The 18,884-nt window shown below is 39.9% G+C and overlaps 2 non-coding genes across 2 annotated transcripts; both read right to left on the bottom strand.

The window, feature by feature from the left end:
• Positions 1-7,662: 7,662 nt before the first annotated feature.
• LOC130953513 (small nucleolar RNA R71) lies at positions 7,663-7,770 on the bottom strand. Its single transcript, XR_009075683.1, has one exon. It is a non-coding gene; the product is annotated as a small nucleolar RNA R71 (small nucleolar RNA).
• An 8,502-nt stretch (positions 7,771-16,272) lies between these two features.
• Positions 16,273-16,376, bottom strand: LOC130952840 (small nucleolar RNA R71). The gene has a single exon (XR_009075016.1). It is a non-coding gene; the product is annotated as a small nucleolar RNA R71 (small nucleolar RNA).
• Positions 16,377-18,884: the final 2,508 nt, after the last annotated feature.

Genomic DNA, 18,884 nt, shown 5'->3' on the forward strand with positions numbered 1-18,884 from the left:
TTCTCTTTAGGTTTTAGAATTTAATTTTCAATTGGTCTTAGCATTGGAACATTGAGAAGAGTTATTTCCTCATCAAGACTTCGTCATTCTAGTTCGTTCCATTAACTTGGTTTATTTCTTCCATGTTCTTTGCTTTGTTCCATTTTGTCATTTGAATACTTTTATGATTATTTAATACAAGAATTATTTCTTTCATTTTAATCCATTTTACCGTCCAATAATCATGTCTTCTTTTAATTCCCTTTCATATGTTATGGATTTATTATTTACAATGAGCGAGTAGTTCCCCTCACTTGATGGGGAGTTGATTGAAAGGAACTCTTGAGTTGGAAGGATTGAAAGAGAATTTGTAATTGGGTTAACTGTTGGATTGCTATCTTGTCGCTAACACCAATCCCTTTGAACTAAGTGGGTTGCAACTCGTGAACAGATCTATCATTCCAACTTGTTTGACTTTCCTTTACTTAGTAAAGGATAACTAAACAGAACAACCATTAATTATAAATTAATCCTAAAATCACTCCATCAATAATAGAGATTCCAACTAATCAACTCCCAGTCAAGGCTTTTATTTATATTATTCAAATTTCCTCAATTTAATTTTCCATCTACTTAACTCAACTTTTTGGAAACATCTAATTAATAAAATAGCACAATTTCCTGCAACTCGTTAGGAGACGACCTGTGACTCAAACTCCCAGTAATTTTTAATTTAATTTCTCTGTGACATATTTCTAAATTGATAGGCAGATTTTTGGTGAGTTAAGAACTATACTGGCAACATAATTAATTTAATAATTTTTAATTCACCACTTTCTGTGCTCCATCAATACCTCAAAAGAAACCAGATCCCGGAAGGTTCTTAATACCTTGCACCATAGGCACCATGACCTTTGAGAAGGCTCTGACTAACCTGGGGTCAGGCATAAACATCATGCCACTCTCTGTAATGGAGAAATTGGGAATCTTTAAGGTACAAGCTACAAGAATCTCACTAGAGATGGCAGACAAATTAAAGAAACAGGCTTATGAACTTGTAGAGGATGTCTTGGTAAAGGTTGAAGGCCTTTACATCCCGGTTGAGTTCATAATCCTGGACACTGGGAAGGATGAGGATGAATCCATCATCCTTGGCAGACCCTTCCTAGCCACAGTAAAAGCTGTGATTGATGTTGACAGAGGAGAGTTGGTCCTTCAAGTGAATGAGGACTACCTTGTGTTTAAGGCTCAAGGATCTCCTTCTGTACACATGGAGAATAAGCATGAAAAGCTTCTCTCAATACAGAGTGAAATAGAGCCCCCACATTCAAACTCTAAGTTTGGTGTTGGGAGGCCCCAACCATGCTCTGAACATCTGTGAAGCTCCATGAGAGCTCACTGTCAAGCTATTGACATTAAAGAAGCGCTTGTTGGGAGGCAACCAATTTTTATTTATCTATGTTAAATTTCCATTTTCCATTGTTATTTTCTGTTTTCTTTAGGTTGATGATCATGTGGAGTCACAAAAACAACTGCAACAATCAAAGTAAACTCAAAAACACCATTAAACACAGCATTAAACACCAGTAAGGGTAGCAGAATGGCCTTAAACATCCAGTCTGGCACCATTCTGGGCGTTTAACGCTAGAAAATAGCACCAGACTGGCGTTTAACGCCAGAAAGAGAAGAAAAGATGGTGTTAAACACCAGATATAGGCAGTAATCTGGCGTTTAATGCCAGGATTAACACTCAGGGGTCGTTTACAGGCCAGAATGGTGCAGGGATGAGAAATCCTTGACACCTCAGGATCTGTGGACCACACAGAATTCCCACCTACCTCAACTCACTCTCTCTTCTTCACACATTCCAATAACACCCTTCCCCAAATACCCTTCACCAATCACCTCTACCTCTCTTCCCCATCACCTCTTCACCACTCACATCCACCCACTCTTCCCCAAAAACCCCACCTACCCCACCATTCACAATTCAAAAACTTTCCCTCCAAAACCCAACCCTAATACACGAAAACTACCCTCTCTCCACTTCTACCCCTTTACCCTCCTTCATTTTCACACATCATAAACACTTCTTTCCCCTCTTGGCCGAACCACTCACCACTCTCCATCTCCTCCATTTCTTCTTTTTCTCCGTCCTTCTTTCTTCTTTTGCTCGAGGACGAGCAAACCTTTTAAGTTTGGTGTGGAAAAAGCATTGCTTTTTGTGTTTCCATAACCAATTAAGGCACCTAAGGCCGAAGAAACCTCTAGAAAGAGGAAAGGGAAGGCAAAAGCTTCCACCTCCGAGTCATGGGAGATGAAGAGATTCATCTCAAAGGTCCATCAAGACCACTTCTATGAAGTTGTGACCAAGAAGAAGGTGATCCCCGAGGTCCCTTTCATACTCAAAAGGAATGAGTATCTGGAGATCTGACATGAGATTCGAAAAAGAGGTTTTGAAGTTCTCACCAACCCCATTCAACAAGTCGAAATCTTAATGGTTCAAGAGTTCTATGCTAATGCATGGATCACCAAGAACCATGATCAAAGTGTGAACCCAAAACCAAAGAATTGGCCTACAATGGTTCGGGGGAAATACTTAGATTTCAGTCCAAAAAATGTAAGGTTGGCATTCAACTTGCCAATGATGTAAGAAGATGCACGCCCCTACACTAGAAGGGTCAACTTTGATCAAAGGTTGGACCAAGTCCTCACGGACATATGTATGGAAGGAGCTCAGTGGAAAAGAGACTCCAAAGGCAAGCCAGTTCAATTGAGAAGGCATGACCTTAAACCCGTGGCTAGAGGATGGTTGGAATTCATCCAATGCTCCATCATTCTTACTAGCAACCGATCCGAAGTGACTGTAGATCGGGTTATCATGATCCATAGCATCATGATTGGAGAGGAAGTGGAAGTTCATGAGATTATACCTCTAGAACTATACAAGGTTGCTGACAAACCTTCCACTTTAGCAAGGTTAGCCTTCCCTCATCTCATCTGTCACTGATGAGTGGATAATTTATATGCTTTTTGGCATTGTTTTTAGGTAGTTTTTAGTAGGATCTAGCTACTTTTTTGGGATGTTTTTATTAGTTTTTATGCAAAATTCATATTTCTGGACTTTACTATGAGTTTGTGTGTTTTTCTATGATTTCAGGTATTTTCTGGCTGAAATTTAGGGACCTGAGCAAAAATCTGATTCAGAGGCTAACAAAGGACTGCTGATGCTGTTGGATTCTGACCTTCCTACACTCGAAGTGGATTTTCTGCAGCTACAGAACTCCAAATGGCGCGCTCTCAATTGCGTTGAAAAGTAGACATTCAGGAATTTCCAACAATATATAATAGTCCATACTTTGCTTGAGTTTTGACGACGCAAACTGGCGTTCAAACGCCCCTTTTCTGCCCTATTCTAAAGTCAAAACGCCAGAACTGGCATAAAAGTTGGAGTTAAACGCCCAAACTAGCATAAAAGCTGGCGTTTAACTCCAAGAGAGGTCTCTACACGTGTAAAGCTCAATGCTCAGTCCAAGCACACACCAAGTGGGCCCGGAAGTGGATTTCTACATGATTTACCTATTTCTGTAAACCCTAGTAGCTAGTTTTCTTATAAATAGGACCTTTTGACTATTGTATTTTCATCTATCTTTGGAATCTTGGAACCATTGTTCACGTTTTGGGAGGCTGGCCATTTGGCCATGCCTATCCTATTTTCACTTATGTATTTTCAATGGTGGAGTTTCTACACACCATAGATTAAGGTGTGGAGCTCTGTTGTTCCTCGAGTATTAATGCAAAGTACTATTGTTCTTCTATTCAATTCATGCTTATTCCTATTCTAAGATATTCGCTTGCACTTCAACATGATGAATATGATGATCCGTGACACTCATCACTATTCTCACTCATGAACGCGTGACTGACAACCACTTTTGTTCTACTTAAGATTGAGCGTGTATCTCTTAGCCTCCATTCCGAAAGATCGGAGTCTTCGTGGTATAAGCTAGGATTATTAGCGGCCATTCCTGAGATCCGGAAAGTCTAAACCTTGTCTGTGGTATTCCGAGTAGGATCTGGGAAGGGATGACTGTGACGAGCTTTAAACTCGCGAGTGTTGGGCATAGTGACAGACGCAAAAGGATAGTAAATCCTATTCCAACATGATCGAGAATCGACAGATGATTAGCCGTGCGGTGACAGCGCATTTGGACCATTTTCACTGAGAGGATGGAAGGTAGCCATTGACGCCGGTGAAACCCAACATACAGCTTGCCATAGAAAGGAGTATGAAGGATTGGATGAAGGCAGTAGGAAAACAGAGATTCAAGAAGAGCAAAGCATCTCTATACACTTATCTGAAACTCCCACCAATGAATTACATAAGTATCTCTATCTTTATTTTCTGTTTATTTTTCTTTCTATTTATTAAAACTCCATAACCATTTGAATCCGCCTGACTGAGATTTACAAGGTGACCATAGCTTGCTTCAAGCCGACAATCTCCATGAGATCGACCCTTACTCACGTAAGGTATTACTTGGACGACCCAGTGCACTTGCTGGTTAGTTGTGCAAAGTTGTGACAAAGTGTGATTCACGTTTGAGAGCTCCTCCAAGTCTTTGGCGCCATTGTTGATGATCACAATTTCATGCACCAGTCACCTATTCAATTTAGCTGGACTTGTCATAGAGGAAGACATCCTCATTGAAGAGGACAAGCCCATCACTAAAAAGAGGATGGAGCAAATAAGAGAGCCCACTCATGGACCCCAACAAGAGCATGAGGAAGTCCCTCATCAAGAAATCCCTGAGATACCTCAAGGGATGCAATTTCCTCCAAATAACTATTGGGAGCAACTCAACACCTCTTTGGGAGATTTGAGTTCCAATATGGAGCAACTAAGGATGGAGCACCAATAGCACTCCATCATTCTCCATGAAACTAGAGAGGATCAAATAGCCATGAGGGAAGAGCAACAAAGGCAAGGAAGAGACATTGAGGAGCTCAAGCACTCCATAGGATCTTCAAGAAGGAGAACTAGCCGCCATCATTAAGGTGGACCCGTTCTTTAATTTCTTTGTTCTTATTTTTCTATTTTTTTATTTTTATGCTTTATGTGTTATCTATGTTTGTGTCTTCATTACATGATCATTAGTGTCTAGTGTCTATGCCTTAAAGCTATGAATAATTCCATGAATCCTTCACCTCTCTTAAATGAAAAATGTTCCTAATTACAAAAGAACAAGAAGTATATGAATTTCAAATTTTATCTTGAAATTAGTTTAATTACTTTGATATGGTGGCAATACTTTTTGTTTTCTAAATGAATGCTTGAACAGTGCATATTTTTTATAGTGAAGTTTATGAATGTTAAATTTGTTGGCTCTTGAAAGAATGATGAACAAAGAAAAATGTTATTGATAATCTGAAAAATCATGAAATTGATTCTTGAAGCAAGAAAAAGTAGTGAATAACAAGGCTTGCGAAAAAAAAGAGAAAAGAGAAAGGAGGTGAAAAAGGAAAAGAAAGAAAAAGAAAAAGCAAGCAGAAAAAGCCAATAGCCCTTAAAACCAAAAGGCAAGGGTAAAAAGGATCCAAGGCTTTGAGCATTAATGGATAAGAGGGCCCAAAGGAATAAAATCCTGGCCTAAGTGGCTAAATCAAGCTGTCCCTAACCATGTGCTTGAGACTGAGTGGTTAAAGTCGTAATCCAAAGCAAAAAGAGTGTGCTTAAGAACTCTGGACATCTCTAACTGGGGACTCTAGCAAAGCTGAGTCACAATCTGAAAAGGTTCACCCAGTTATGTGTCTGTGGTATTTATGTATCCGGTGGTAATACTGGAAAACAAAGTGCTTAGGGCCACGACCAAGACTCATAAAGTAGCTGTGTTCAAGAATCAACGTACTAAACTAGGAGAATCAATAACACTATCTAAATTCTGAGTTCCTATAGATGCCAATCATTCTGAATTAATTGTCTTGCAATTTTCGAAACACATGCATTATGTTCTTGATGATCTTCAAGTCGTTCTTGATGAATTGCCTTGTTTGATCTTCATGATTTATTGATTTGCACTGCATGATGTTCTACATATGCATTCTTGCATTCATATGGCCCAAACATGAGAAAATTCTAAGTTTGGTGTCCTCCATGTTTTCTTTCATTAAGAAAACTGAGTTCTTGATGTTCATCTTGATCTTTAAGATTGTTCTTGGTGTTCATCTTGACGTTCATAATGTTCTTGCATATATCTTGTGTTTTGATCCAAGAATTATATGTTTTGACTCATTTTGTTGTTTTTCAAAATTGAAAACATATCTTCTTGAATAAAGGATTTAGCAAAATGAAGATCCAAGAACATAAAGCAGAGGAATTACAGAGAAAAAGCTAGGCGTTCAAAACGCCCAGTGAAGAAGGAAAACTGGCGTTTAAACGCCAGCCAGGGTACCTGGCTGGGCGTTTAAACACCCAAATCATGCAGCAATTGGGCGTTAAACACCCAAAACATGCAGCTCCTAGGCATTTAACGCCAGGATGACACAAGGAGAGGAATTTTGTTTTCAAATCAAATCTTTTTCAAATCTTTATTTTTTTTTCAAAATCAAATCTTTTTCAAATAAAATATTTTCAATCATATCTTTTTCAAAATCATATCTTTTTCAAAAAAAAATCAAATCTTTTTAAAATTTCATTTTCAAATCTTTTTCAAAATAAATTTTAATTATATCTTTTTAATCATACCTTTTTCAAATCATATCTTTTTTAAAAAAATTGATTTCAAAAATCTTTTCTAAACTTCTTATCTTTTCAAAATTAATTTTTAAATCTTTTTTTCAACTAACTAATTGACTTTTTGTTTGTTTTACTATTTCTTATCTTTTTCAAAACTACAACCAATTTTTAAAAAATTTATTTTAAATTTTATTCTTTTTATTTTCAAAAATTCTTCCCCCTCTCTTATCTTTTTCTATTTAAACACTAACATTCCTCCTCCGTTGTCAATTCGAACTCCATCTCTCTTTGTGTGTTCGAATTCTTACCTCCTTCTTCCATTCTTGTTTTCCTCTGACACCTCAAGGAATCTCTATACTGTGACATAGAGGATTTTATGTTTTCTTTGTTTTCTTCTCTTTCATATGAGCAGGAACAAAGATAAAGGCATACTTGTTGAAGCTGATCCTGAACCTAAAAGGACTCTGAAGAGGAAGCTAAGAGCAGCTAAAGCACAAAACTCTGAAGAGGACCTCACTGAAATTTTTGAAAAGGAAGCAGCAAAAGAAACAATTATGACCGAACCAAACAACAATGCAAGGAAGATTCTTGGTGATTTTACTACACCAACTTCCAACTTCTATGGAAGAAGCATCTCAATCCCTGCCATAGGAGCAAACAATTTTGAGCTAAAGCCTCAATTAGTTTCTCTACTGTAACAGAACTGCAAGTTTCATGGACTTCCATCAGAAGACCCTTATCAGTTCTTAACTGAGTTCTTGCAGATCTGTGATATTGTTAAGACCAATGGAGTTGATCCTGAAGTCTACAAGCTTATGCTTTTCCCTTTTGCTGTAAGAGACAGAGCTAGAACATGGTTGGACTCACAACCTAGAGATAGCCTGGACTCTTGGGATAAGCTGGTCACGGCTTTCTTAGCCAAGTTCTCTCCTCCTCAAAAGCTGAGCAAGCTTAGAGTGGATGTTCAGACCTTCAGACAAAAAGATGGTGAGTCCCTCTATGAAGCTTGGGAAAGATACAAGCAACTGACCAAAAAGTGTCCTTCTGACATGCTTTCAGAATGGACCACATTAGATATATTCTATGATGGTCTGTCTGAAATTTCCAAGATGTCACTGGACCACTCTGCAGGTGAGTCCATTCACCTAAAGAAAACGCCTACAGAAGCTCAGAAACTTATTGAAATGGTTGCAAATAACCAGTTCATGTATATGATGAGCGGATAATTTATACGCTTTTTGGCATTGTTTTTAGGTAGTTTTTAGTAAGTTCAAGCTACTTTTAGGGATGTTTTCATTAGTTTTTATGTTAAATTCACATTTCTGGACTTTACTATGAGTTTGTGTTTTTCTATAATTTCAGGTAATTTCTGGCTAAAATTGAGGGACTTGAGCAAAACTCTGAAAAAGGCTGACAAAAGGACTGCTGATGCTGTTGGAATCTGACCTCCCTGCACTCAAAATGGATTTTCTGGAGCTACAGAAATCCAAATGGCGCGCTCTCAACGGCATTGGAAAGTAGACATCCAGAGCTTTCCAGCAATATATAATAGTCCATACTTTATTCGGGAATTGACGACGTAACTTGGCGTTGAACGCCAAGTACATGCTGCTGTCTGGAGTTAAACGCCAGAAAAACGTCATGATCCGGAGTTGAACGCCCAAAACACGTTATAACTTGGAGTTCAACTCCAAGAAAAGCCTCAGCTCGTGGATAGATCAAGCTCAGCCCAAGCATACACCAAGTGGGCCCCGGAAGTGGATTTATGCATCAATTACTTACTCATGTAAACCCTAGTAGCTAGTCTAGTATAAATAGGATGATTTACTATTGTATTAGACATCTTTTGACAGTTTAATCTTTTGACTATTTAGCCTTTGATTATTCGATCTCTTGATCATTCAGGGGGCTGGCCATTCAGCCATGCCTGAACCTTTCACTTATGTATTTTCAACGGTGGAGTTTCTGCACACCATAGATTAAGGGTGTGGAGCTCTGCTGTACCTCAAGTTTCAATACAATTATTATTACTTTCTATTCAATTCTCTTTTATTCTTATTCCAAGATATACGTTGCACAACACTTGATGAATGTGATGAACCGTGACACTCATCATCATTCTCACCCATGAACGCGCGTGATTGACAACCACTTCCGTTCTACTTTAGGCCGGGCGCATATCTCTTAGATTCCCCAACAGAATCTTCATGGTATAAGTTAGATAGATGGCAGAATTCATGAGGATCCGGAAAGTCTAAACCTTGTCTATGGTATTCCGAGTAGGATTCTAGGATTGAATGACTGTGACGAGCTTTGGTGCACGAAATTGTGATCAATACTTTTACATAAAACAATCCCCGGTAATGAATCCCAAAAACTTGGTGCTCAATACCATGGCATAACACAACTTCGCACAACTAACCAGCAAGTGCACTGGGTCGTCCAAGTAATAAACCTTACGCGAGTAAGGGTCGATCCCACGGAGATTGTTGCTATGAAGCAAGCTATGGTCACCTTGTAAATCTCAGTCAGGCAGACTCAAATGGGTATAGTGATAAACGAATAAAGCATAAAGATAAAGATAGAGATACTTATGTATATCATTGGTGAGAGCTTCAGATAAGCGAATGAAGATGCCTTCCCTTCCGTCTCTCTGCTTTCCTACTGTCTTCATCCAATCCTTCTTACTCCTTTCCATGGCAAGCTCGTGTAGGGTTTCACCGTTGTCAGTGGCTACCTCCCATCCTCTCAGTGAAAATGTTCCCATGCTCTGTCACAACATATGGCTAATCAGCTGTCGGTTCTCGGTCAGGCCGGAATAAAATCCATTGATCCTTTTGCGTCTGTCACTAACGCCCCGCCTGCTAGGAGTTTGAAGCACGTCACAGTCATTCAATCATTGAATCCTACTCAGAATACCACAGACAAGGTTAGACCTTCCGGATTCTCTTGAATGCCGCCATCAGTTCTTGCCTATACCACGAAGACTCTGATCTCATGGAATGGCTGGCTCGTTTGTCAGGCGAGCACTCGGTTGTCAGGCGATCAACCATGCATCGTGTGTCAGGAATCCAAGAGATATTCACTAGGGCTTTGATTGCTTGTAGAACAAGAGTGGTTGTCAGTCACTTTGTTCATGAGTGAGAATGGTGATGATCCGTGACAATCATCACCTTCATCAAGTTGAAGAACAAGTGATATCTTGGACAAAGAACAAGCGGAATTGAATAGAGGAACAATAGTAATTGCATTAATACTCGAGGGACAGCAGAGCTCCACACCTTAATCTATGGTGTGTAGAAACTCCACCGTTGAAAATACATAAGAACAAGGTCTAGGCATGGCCGTGAGGCCAGCCTACCAGTGATCTAAGATAGCATAAAACTCAAAGATAGCTACCAAGATGTCAAATACAATAGTAAAAGGTCCTACTTATAGAAAACTAGTAGCCTAAGGTGTACAAAGATGAGTAAATGACATAAAAATCCACTTCCGGGCCCACTTGGTGTGTGCTTGGGCTGAGCAATGAAGCATTTTCGTGTAGAGACTCCTCTTGGAGTTAAACGCCAGCTTTGGTGCCAGTTTGGGCGTTTAACTCCCATTTAGGTGCCAGTTCCGGCGTTTAACGCTGGAATTTCTTGAGGTGACTTTGAACGCCGGTTTGGGCCATCAAATCTTGGGCAAAGTATGGACTATCATATATTGCTGGAAAGCCCAGGATGTCTACTTTCCAACGCCGTTGAGAGCGCGCCAATTGGGCTTCTGTAGCTCCAGAAAATCCACTTCGAGTGCAGGGAGGTCAGAATCCAACAGCATCTGCAGTCCTTTTGAGTCTCTGGATCAGATTTTTGCTCAGATCCCTCAATTTCAGCCAGAAAATACCTGAAATCACAGAAAAACACACAAACTCATAGTAAAGTCCAGAAAAGTGAATTTTAATTAAAAACTAATAAAAATATACTAAAAACTAACTAGATCACACTAAAAACATACTAAAAACAATGCCAAAAAGCGTACAAATTATCCGCTCATCACAACACCAAACTTAAATTGTTGCTTGTCCCCAAGCAACTGAAGATCAAATAGGATAAAAAGAAGAGAATATGCAATGAACTCCAAAAACATCTATGAAGATCAGTATTAATTAGATGAGCGGGGCTTTTAGCTTTTCGCCTCTGAATAGTTTTGGCATCTCACTTTATCCTTTGGAACTCAGAATGATTGGCATCTTTAGGAACTCAGAATCCAGATGGTGTTATTGATTCTCCTAGTTAAGTATGATGATTCTTGAACACAGCTACTTATTGAGTCTTGGCTGTGGCCCAAAGCACTCTGTCTTCCAGTATTACCACCGGATACATACATGCCACAGACACATAATTGGGTGAACCTTTTCAGATTGTGACTCAGCTTTGCTAAAGTCCCCAATTAGAGGTGTCCAGGGTTCTTAAGCACACTCTTATTGCCTTGGATCACAACTTTATTTCTTTCTTTTTCTTTCTTTTTTTTTTTCGCTTGCTTTCTTCTTCTTTTTTTTTTGTATTCACTGCTTTTTCTTGCTTCAAGAATCATTTTTATGATTTTTCAGATCCTCAGTAACATGTCTCCTTTTTCATCATTCTTTCAAGAGCCATCATTCATGAATCACAAATTCAAAAGACATATGCACTGTTCAAGCATACATTCAGAGAACAAAAGTGTTGCCACCACATCAAAATAATTAAACTGTTGTAAAATTCAAAATTCATGCAATTCTTTTCTTTTTCAATTAAGAACAATTCTTAAGAAAGGTGATGGATTCATAGGACATTCATAACTTTAAGGCACAGACACTAAGACACTAATGATCATAAGACACAAACATAGATAAACATAAGCATAGAATTCGAAAAACAGAAAATGGAAGAACAAGGAGATTAAAGAACGGGTCCACCTTAGTGATGGCGGCTTGTTCTCCCTCTTGAAGGTCTTATGGAGTGCTTGAGCTCCTCAATGTCTCTTCCTTGTCTTTGTTGCTTCTCTCTCATGATTCTTTGATCTTCTCTAATTTCATGGAGGAGGATGGAATGTTCTTGGTGCTCCACCCTTAGTTGTCCCATGTTGGAACTCAATTCTCCTAGGGAGGTGTTTACTTGCTCCCAATAGTCTTGTGGAGGAAAGTGCATCCCTTGAGGTATCTCAGGGATCTCATGATGAGAGGGGTCTCTTGTTTGCTCCATCCTTTTCTTAGTAATGGGCTTGTCCTCATCAATGGGGGTGTCTCCTTCTATGTCAACTCCAACTGAATAACAGAGGTGACAAATGAGATGAGGAAAGGCTAGCCTTGCCAAGGTGGAAGACTTGTCCGCCACTTTATAGAGTTCTTGGGCTATAATCTCATGAGCTTCCACTTCTTCTCCAATCATGATGCTATGAATCATGATGGCCCGGTCTAGAGTAACTTCAGACCGGTTGCTAGTGGGAATGATTGAGCGTTGAATAAACTCCAACCATCCTCTAGCCATGGGCTTGAGGTCATGCCTTCTCAATTGAACCGGCTTCCCTCTTGAATCTCTCTTCCATTGTGCGCCCTCTTCACATATAACTGTGAGGACTTGGTCCAACCTTTGATCAAAGTTGACCCTTCTAGTGTAAGGATGTTCATCTCCTTGCATCATGGGCAAGTTGAATGCTAACTGATGAGCGGATAATTTGTATACTTTTTGGCATTGTTTTTAGTATGTTTTTGATATCTTTTAGTTAGATTTTAGTATATTTTTATTAGTTTTTATTTAAAATTCACTTTTCTGGACTTTACTATGAGTTTGTGTGTTTTTCTGTGATTTCAGGTATTTTCTGGCTGAAATTGAGGGACTTGAGCAAAAATCTGATTCAGAGACCAAAAAGGACTGCAGATGCTGTTGGATTCTGACCTCCCTGCACTCGAAGTGGATTTTCTGGAGCTACAGAAGCCCAATTGGCGCGCTCTCAACGGCGTTGGAAAGTAGACATCCAGGGCTTTTCAGCAATATATAATAGTCCATACTTTATCCAAGATTTGATGGCCCAAACCCGCGAAGCAATCCGGCCTCAGAAATTCCAGCGTTAAACGCCGGAACAGGAATAAAAGTTGGAGTTAAACGCCCAAACTGGCATGGGAGCTGGCGTTTAACTCCAGAAAACGTCTCTACACGAATTTCCTTGATTGCTCAGCCCAAGCACACACCAAGTGGGCCCGGAAGTGGATTTTTATGTCATTTACTCATTCTTGTACACCTTAGGCTACTAGTTTTCTATAAATAGGACCTTTTACTATTGTATTAGAGATGGAGAGCCTTTTGATCATGTTTTTATGATTGAACTCACTTTGGAGGCTGGCCATTCGGCCATGCCTAGACTATGTTCTTATGTATTTTCAACGGTGGAGTTTCTACACACCATAGATTAAGGGTGTGGAGCTCTGCTGTACCTCGAGTATTAATGCAATTACTATTGTTCTTCCATTCAAATTCCACTTGTTCTTTATCTAAGATATCACTCGTTCTTCAACCTATGAACAAGGTGACTGACAACCATTCTTGTTCTACAAGCATTCGAGGCTTTAGTGAATATCTCTTGGATTTCTGATTGCATGATGCATGGTTGATCGCCTGACAACCGAGTGCTCGCCTGACAAACGAGCCAGCCATTCCATGAGATCAGAGTCTTCGTGGTATAGGCAAGAACTGATGGCGGCATTCAAGAGAATCCGGAAGGTCTAACCTTGTCTGTGGTGTTCTGAGTAGGATTCAATGACTGAATGACTGTGACGTGCTTCAAACCTGTAACCTACTGGGCGTTAGTGACAGACGCAAAAGAGTGATTCTATTCCGGTAGGGGAGGGAACCAAACCGGTGATTGGCGGCACTGTGACAGAGTGCTCTGCATTAGCTTTCACTGCGCGGATGGGAGGTAGCTGCTGACAACAGTGAGACCCTACACAAGTTTGCCATGGAAAGGAGTAAGAAGGATTGGATGAAGACTGTAGGAAAACAGAGAGGCGGAAGGGAAGGCATCTTCATACACTTGTCTGAAGCTCATACACCAATGATATACATAAGTATCCCTATCTTTATCTTTTATGTTATTTTCGTTCATCACCATATCCATTTGAGTCTGCCTGACTGAGATTTACAAGATGACCATAGCTTGCTTCATACCACCAATCTCCGTGGGATCGACCCTTACTCGCGTAAGGTATTACTTGGACGACCCAGTGCACTTGCTGGTTAGTTGTGCGAAGTTGTAGTGATCACAATTTCGTGCACCAAGTTTTTGGCGCCGTTGCCGGGGATTGTTCATGTTTTGAGCAAGCTTGTGGTAACATCAGATGCCAAGATCCGGCAACAACATCAAGTTCTTGGTGTTATTGCCCGGGATTGTTTAGGCTGGACAACTGACGGTTCATCTTGTTGCTTAGATTAGGTATTTTTTTCGAAATTCTTGAAGGTGAATTCTAGAGTTTCATGATGATTTGTTGAAATCTGGCTGGCTGAGAAGCCATGTCTAATCTGATTGGACCGAGGTTTCAACTTATCACCACAAGAGCTTGTTGATTTCGTATCAATCTTGCTCTTGGAGCAGTGATTTGCTAAGATTTGGCTGACCTTTGGTCATGTCTAGTGTTTTGGACCGAAGCTTTCCTTGGAAGCTTGGCTGGCTGTGAAGCCATGTCTAATTCCTGGACCGGAGTCTTAGACTAGCATTGCACTGATTCCTGGAATTCTCATTAAGAATTTTGATGCCTTTTTCCACTTAATTTTCGAAAAACACAAAAAAAATTTATAAAACCATAAAAAGACCAAAAAGATTTTATGTTTCTTGTTTGAGTCTAGAGTCTCATCTTAAGTTTAGTGTCAAATGCATGTTTTTGTTATAATTTTCGAATTCATGCATATATTTCTTGTTTTGATCTTTGAATTCTATTGACTTGAAGTATTTTGTGTCTCATATGCATTCTCATATTGTTAGTGTCAGTAGCGCACAAACTGCTAAGTTTGGTGTCTTGCATGCATTGTTATTTGATTCTTGTTGCATTTTGATTAATAGAAAAATCCAAAAATATTTTAATTTGAGTCTTTTCAAGTCAATGATACAAGGAATTGAAGATTCAGAACCAACTGCAGAGGAATTATACAGAAAAAGCTGAGCATTCAAAAATGCCCAGTGAAGAAGGCAGACTGGCGTTTAAACGCCAGCCAGGGCACCTGGTTGGGCGTTTAACGCCCAAAAGGGGTGCATTTTGGGCGTTAAACGCCAGAATGTATACCATTCTGGGCGTTTAACGCCAGGATGGTGCCAGGGGGAAGATTTTGTTTTCAAAATCAATTTTTCTTAGTTTTCAAATCAAATCTTTTTCAAATCAAATCTTTTCAATCAAATGTTTTCAAATTCAATTTCTTTCCTTTTAAAAAGATACTTACCAACAATTAATGATTTGATTGAACATCACAAGATTGTTGCCTTTTCTGTTGAGAGAGGTTTAAATGTTTCAATCATATCTTTTCTTGTTAGGCAAGTCATCAATTTTCAAAATCATATCTTTTCAAATTATTTTCAAATCATATCTTTTAAAAATGTTTTCAAATCATATCTTCTCAATCACATCTTTTTAAACCCATAACTTTTTAATTAAATCTTTTTAACCACATCTTTTTCAAAATAGTTCTCAATCAAATCTTTTTAATTTCTAATTTCAAAATCTTTTTCAAAAATCACTTTATCTCTTTTCCACTTTGATTTTCGAAAATCAATTAACATTTTTCAAAATGTTTTCAAATTTTTTTTTAATTGAATTTTCGAAAATTCTCTTCCCTCCTTCCCACATCCTTCTATTTATGGAGTACTACTCCTTCTAAATGCACAATTCGAATTTTATCTATTAAAATTCGAATTCTCCTTCTCCTTCTTCTTACTATTTCTCTTTTCCTCTGACATTTCAAGGAATCTCTATACTGTGACATAGAGGATTCCACATTCTCTTCTTCTTTTTCTATTTCTTATGAGCAGAAGCAGAGACAAAGGCATTCTTGTTGAAGCTGATCCTGAACCTGAAAGGACCTTGAAGAGAAAGCTAAGAGAAGCCAAAGCACAACTCTCTTTAGAGGGCTTGACCGAATTCTTCAAGGGAGAAGACATGGCAGCCGAAAACAACAACAATGCCAACAATGCAAGGAAGGTGCTTGGTGACTTTACTGCACCTACTCCTGATTTCTATGGGAGAAGCATCTCAATCCCTGCCATTGAGCAAACAACTTTGAGCTTAAGCCTCAATTAGTTTCTCTAATGCAACAGAATTGCAAGTTTCATGGACTTCCAATGGAAGATCTCATCAGTTTTTAGCTGAGTTCTTGCAAATCTGTGACACAGTCAAGACTAATGGGGTTAACCCTGAGGTCTATAGACTGATGCTATTCCCTTTTGCTGTGAGAGACAGAGCTAGAATATGGTTGGACTCTCAACCTAAAGAAAGCCTGGACTCTTGGGAAAAGCTAGTCAATGCCTTCTTGGCAAAGTTCTTTCCTCCACAAAGATGGAGTAAGCTTAGAGTGGAAGTCCAAACCTTCAGACAGAAGGATGGAGAATCCCTCTATGAAGCTTGGGAAAGATACAAACAATTAATCAGAAGATGTCCATCTGACATGCTTTCTGAATGGAGCATCATAGGTATTTTCTATGATGTCTCTCTGAACTATCCAAGATGTCTTTGGATAGCTCTGCAGGAGGATCTCTTCATTTGAAGAAGACGCCTGCAGAAGCTCAAGAACTGATTGAAATGGTTGCAAATAACCAATTCATGTACACTTCTGAGAGGAATCCTGTGAACAATGGGACTGGTCAGAAGAAAGGAGTTCTTGAGATTGATGCTCTGAATGCCATATTGGCTCAGAACAAAATATTGACTCAACAAGTCAATTTGATTTCTCAAAGTCTGTCTGGAATGCAAAATGCACCAAACAGTACTAAGGATGCTTCATCTGAGGAAGAAGCCTATGATCCTGAGAACCCTTCCATGGAAGAGGTGAATTACCTAGGAGAACCCTATGGTAATACCTATAATTCTTCATGGAGAAATCACCCAAACCTCTCATGGAAGAATCAAGAGACCTCAACAAGGTTTCAATAATAATGGTGGAAGAAACAGGCTAGCAATAGCAAGCCTTTTCCATCATCTTCTCAGCAACAGACAGAGAGTTCTAAGCAGAATAATTCTGACTTAGCAACCATGGTCTCTGATCTAATAAAGACCACTCAAAGTTTCATGAATGAAACAAGATCCTCCATTAGAAACTTGGAAGGACAAGTGGGTCAGCTGAGCAAGAAATTACTGAACTTCCTCCAAGCACTCTCCCAAGTAACACTGAAGAAAATCCAAAAGGAGAGTGCAAAGCCATCAATATGGCCGAATTCTGGGAGGAAGAAGAGGCAGTGAACGCCACTAAGGAAGACCTCAATGGGCGTGCACTGGCCTCCAGTGAGTTCCCCAATGAGGAACCTTGGGAATCTGAGGCTCAAACTGAGACCATAGAGATTCCCTTGGACTTACTACTGCCTTTCATGAGCTCTGATGAGTATTCTTCCTCTGAAGAGGATGAGTATGTCACTGAAGAGCAAGTTGCTAAATACCTTGGAGCAATCATGGAGCTAAATGACAAGTTATTTGGAAATGAGACTTGGGAAGATGAACCTCCCTTGCTCACCAAAGAACTGGATAACTTGTCTAGGCAGAAACTGCCTCAAAAGAGGCAGGATCCTGGGAAGTTTTCTATACCTTGTACCATAGGCACCATGACCTTCAAGAAGGCCTTGTGTGACTTAGGGTCAAGTGTAAAACCTCATGCCCCTCTCTGTAATGGAGAAATTAGGGATCTTTGAGGTGCAAGCTGCAAAAATCTCACTAGAGATGGCAGACAACTCAAGAAACAAGCCTATGGACTTGTAGAGGATGTTCTGGTTAAGGTTGAAGACCATTACATCCCTACTGATTTCATAATCCTAGAGACTGGGAAGTGCATGGATGAATCCATCATCCTTGGCAGACCATTCCTAGCCACAGCAAAGGCTGTGATTGATGTTGATGGAGGAGAGTTGATCATTCAAGTGAATGAAGAATCCATGGTGTTTAAGGCCCAAGGATATCCCTCTATCATCATGGAGAAGAAGCATGAAGAGCTTCTCTCAAAACAGAGCCAAGCAGAGCCCCCAGTCAAACTCTAAGTTTGGTGTTGGGAGGCCACAACCAAACTCTAAGTTTGGTGTTGAACCCCCACATTCAAACTCTAAGTTTGGTGTTGGGAAGGTCCAACACGGTTCTGAGCATTTCTGAGGCTCCATGAGAGACCTCTGTCAAGCTAGTGACAGTAAAGAAGCGCTTGTTGGAGGCAACCCAATGTTTATAATTAATTATTTTCCTTTGTTATTTTATCTTTTTTGTAGGTTGATGATCATAAGAAGTCATAAAATAATGAAAAAAGCAAAAACAGAATGAAAAACAGGAAGAAAAACAGCACACCCTGGAGGAAGATGCTGCTGGCGTTCAAACGCCAGTCAGCCTAGCAGATGGGCGTTTAACGCCCAGTCTGGCACCTTTCTGGGCGTTTAACGCCAGAAAGGGGCACCAAACTGGCGTTAAACGCCAGTAAAGGTATAAAACCTGGCGTTAAACGCCAGGAATGGGCATCAGCCCGGCGTTTAACGCCAGGATTGGCCCAAAACGTGGATTTTGGTGCCAATTGGTGCAGGGATGCCTTTTCCTTGACACTACAGGATCTGTGGACCCCACAGGACCCTACTACAGGATCTGTGGACCCCACAGGACCCTACCATCACTCTCTCTCTTCTTCCCCCATTCACCAATCACCTCAACACCTCTTCCCCAAAAACCCCTCACCTATCAAATCCCATCTTTCTCTTCACCACTCACATCCATCCTTCATAAACCCCACCAACCTCACACTTCAAATTCAAACCACTTTCCCTCCCAAACCCACCCTCAAATGACCGAACTTTCATCCCTCTCCTATATAAACCCCTCTTTACACCTTCATTTCCAAACAACCTAAACACCACTTCTCCCCCTTTGGCCGAATACACCTCCATCTCCCTCTTCCTCATTTCTTCTTCTTCTACTCCCTTCTTTCTTCTTTTGCTC

The sequence above is a fragment of the Arachis stenosperma genome, chromosome 9 (assembly GCF_014773155.1).
Source record: "Arachis stenosperma cultivar V10309 chromosome 9, arast.V10309.gnm1.PFL2, whole genome shotgun sequence".
In the NCBI taxonomy this organism is placed as follows: Eukaryota; Viridiplantae; Streptophyta; class Magnoliopsida; order Fabales; family Fabaceae; genus Arachis; species Arachis stenosperma.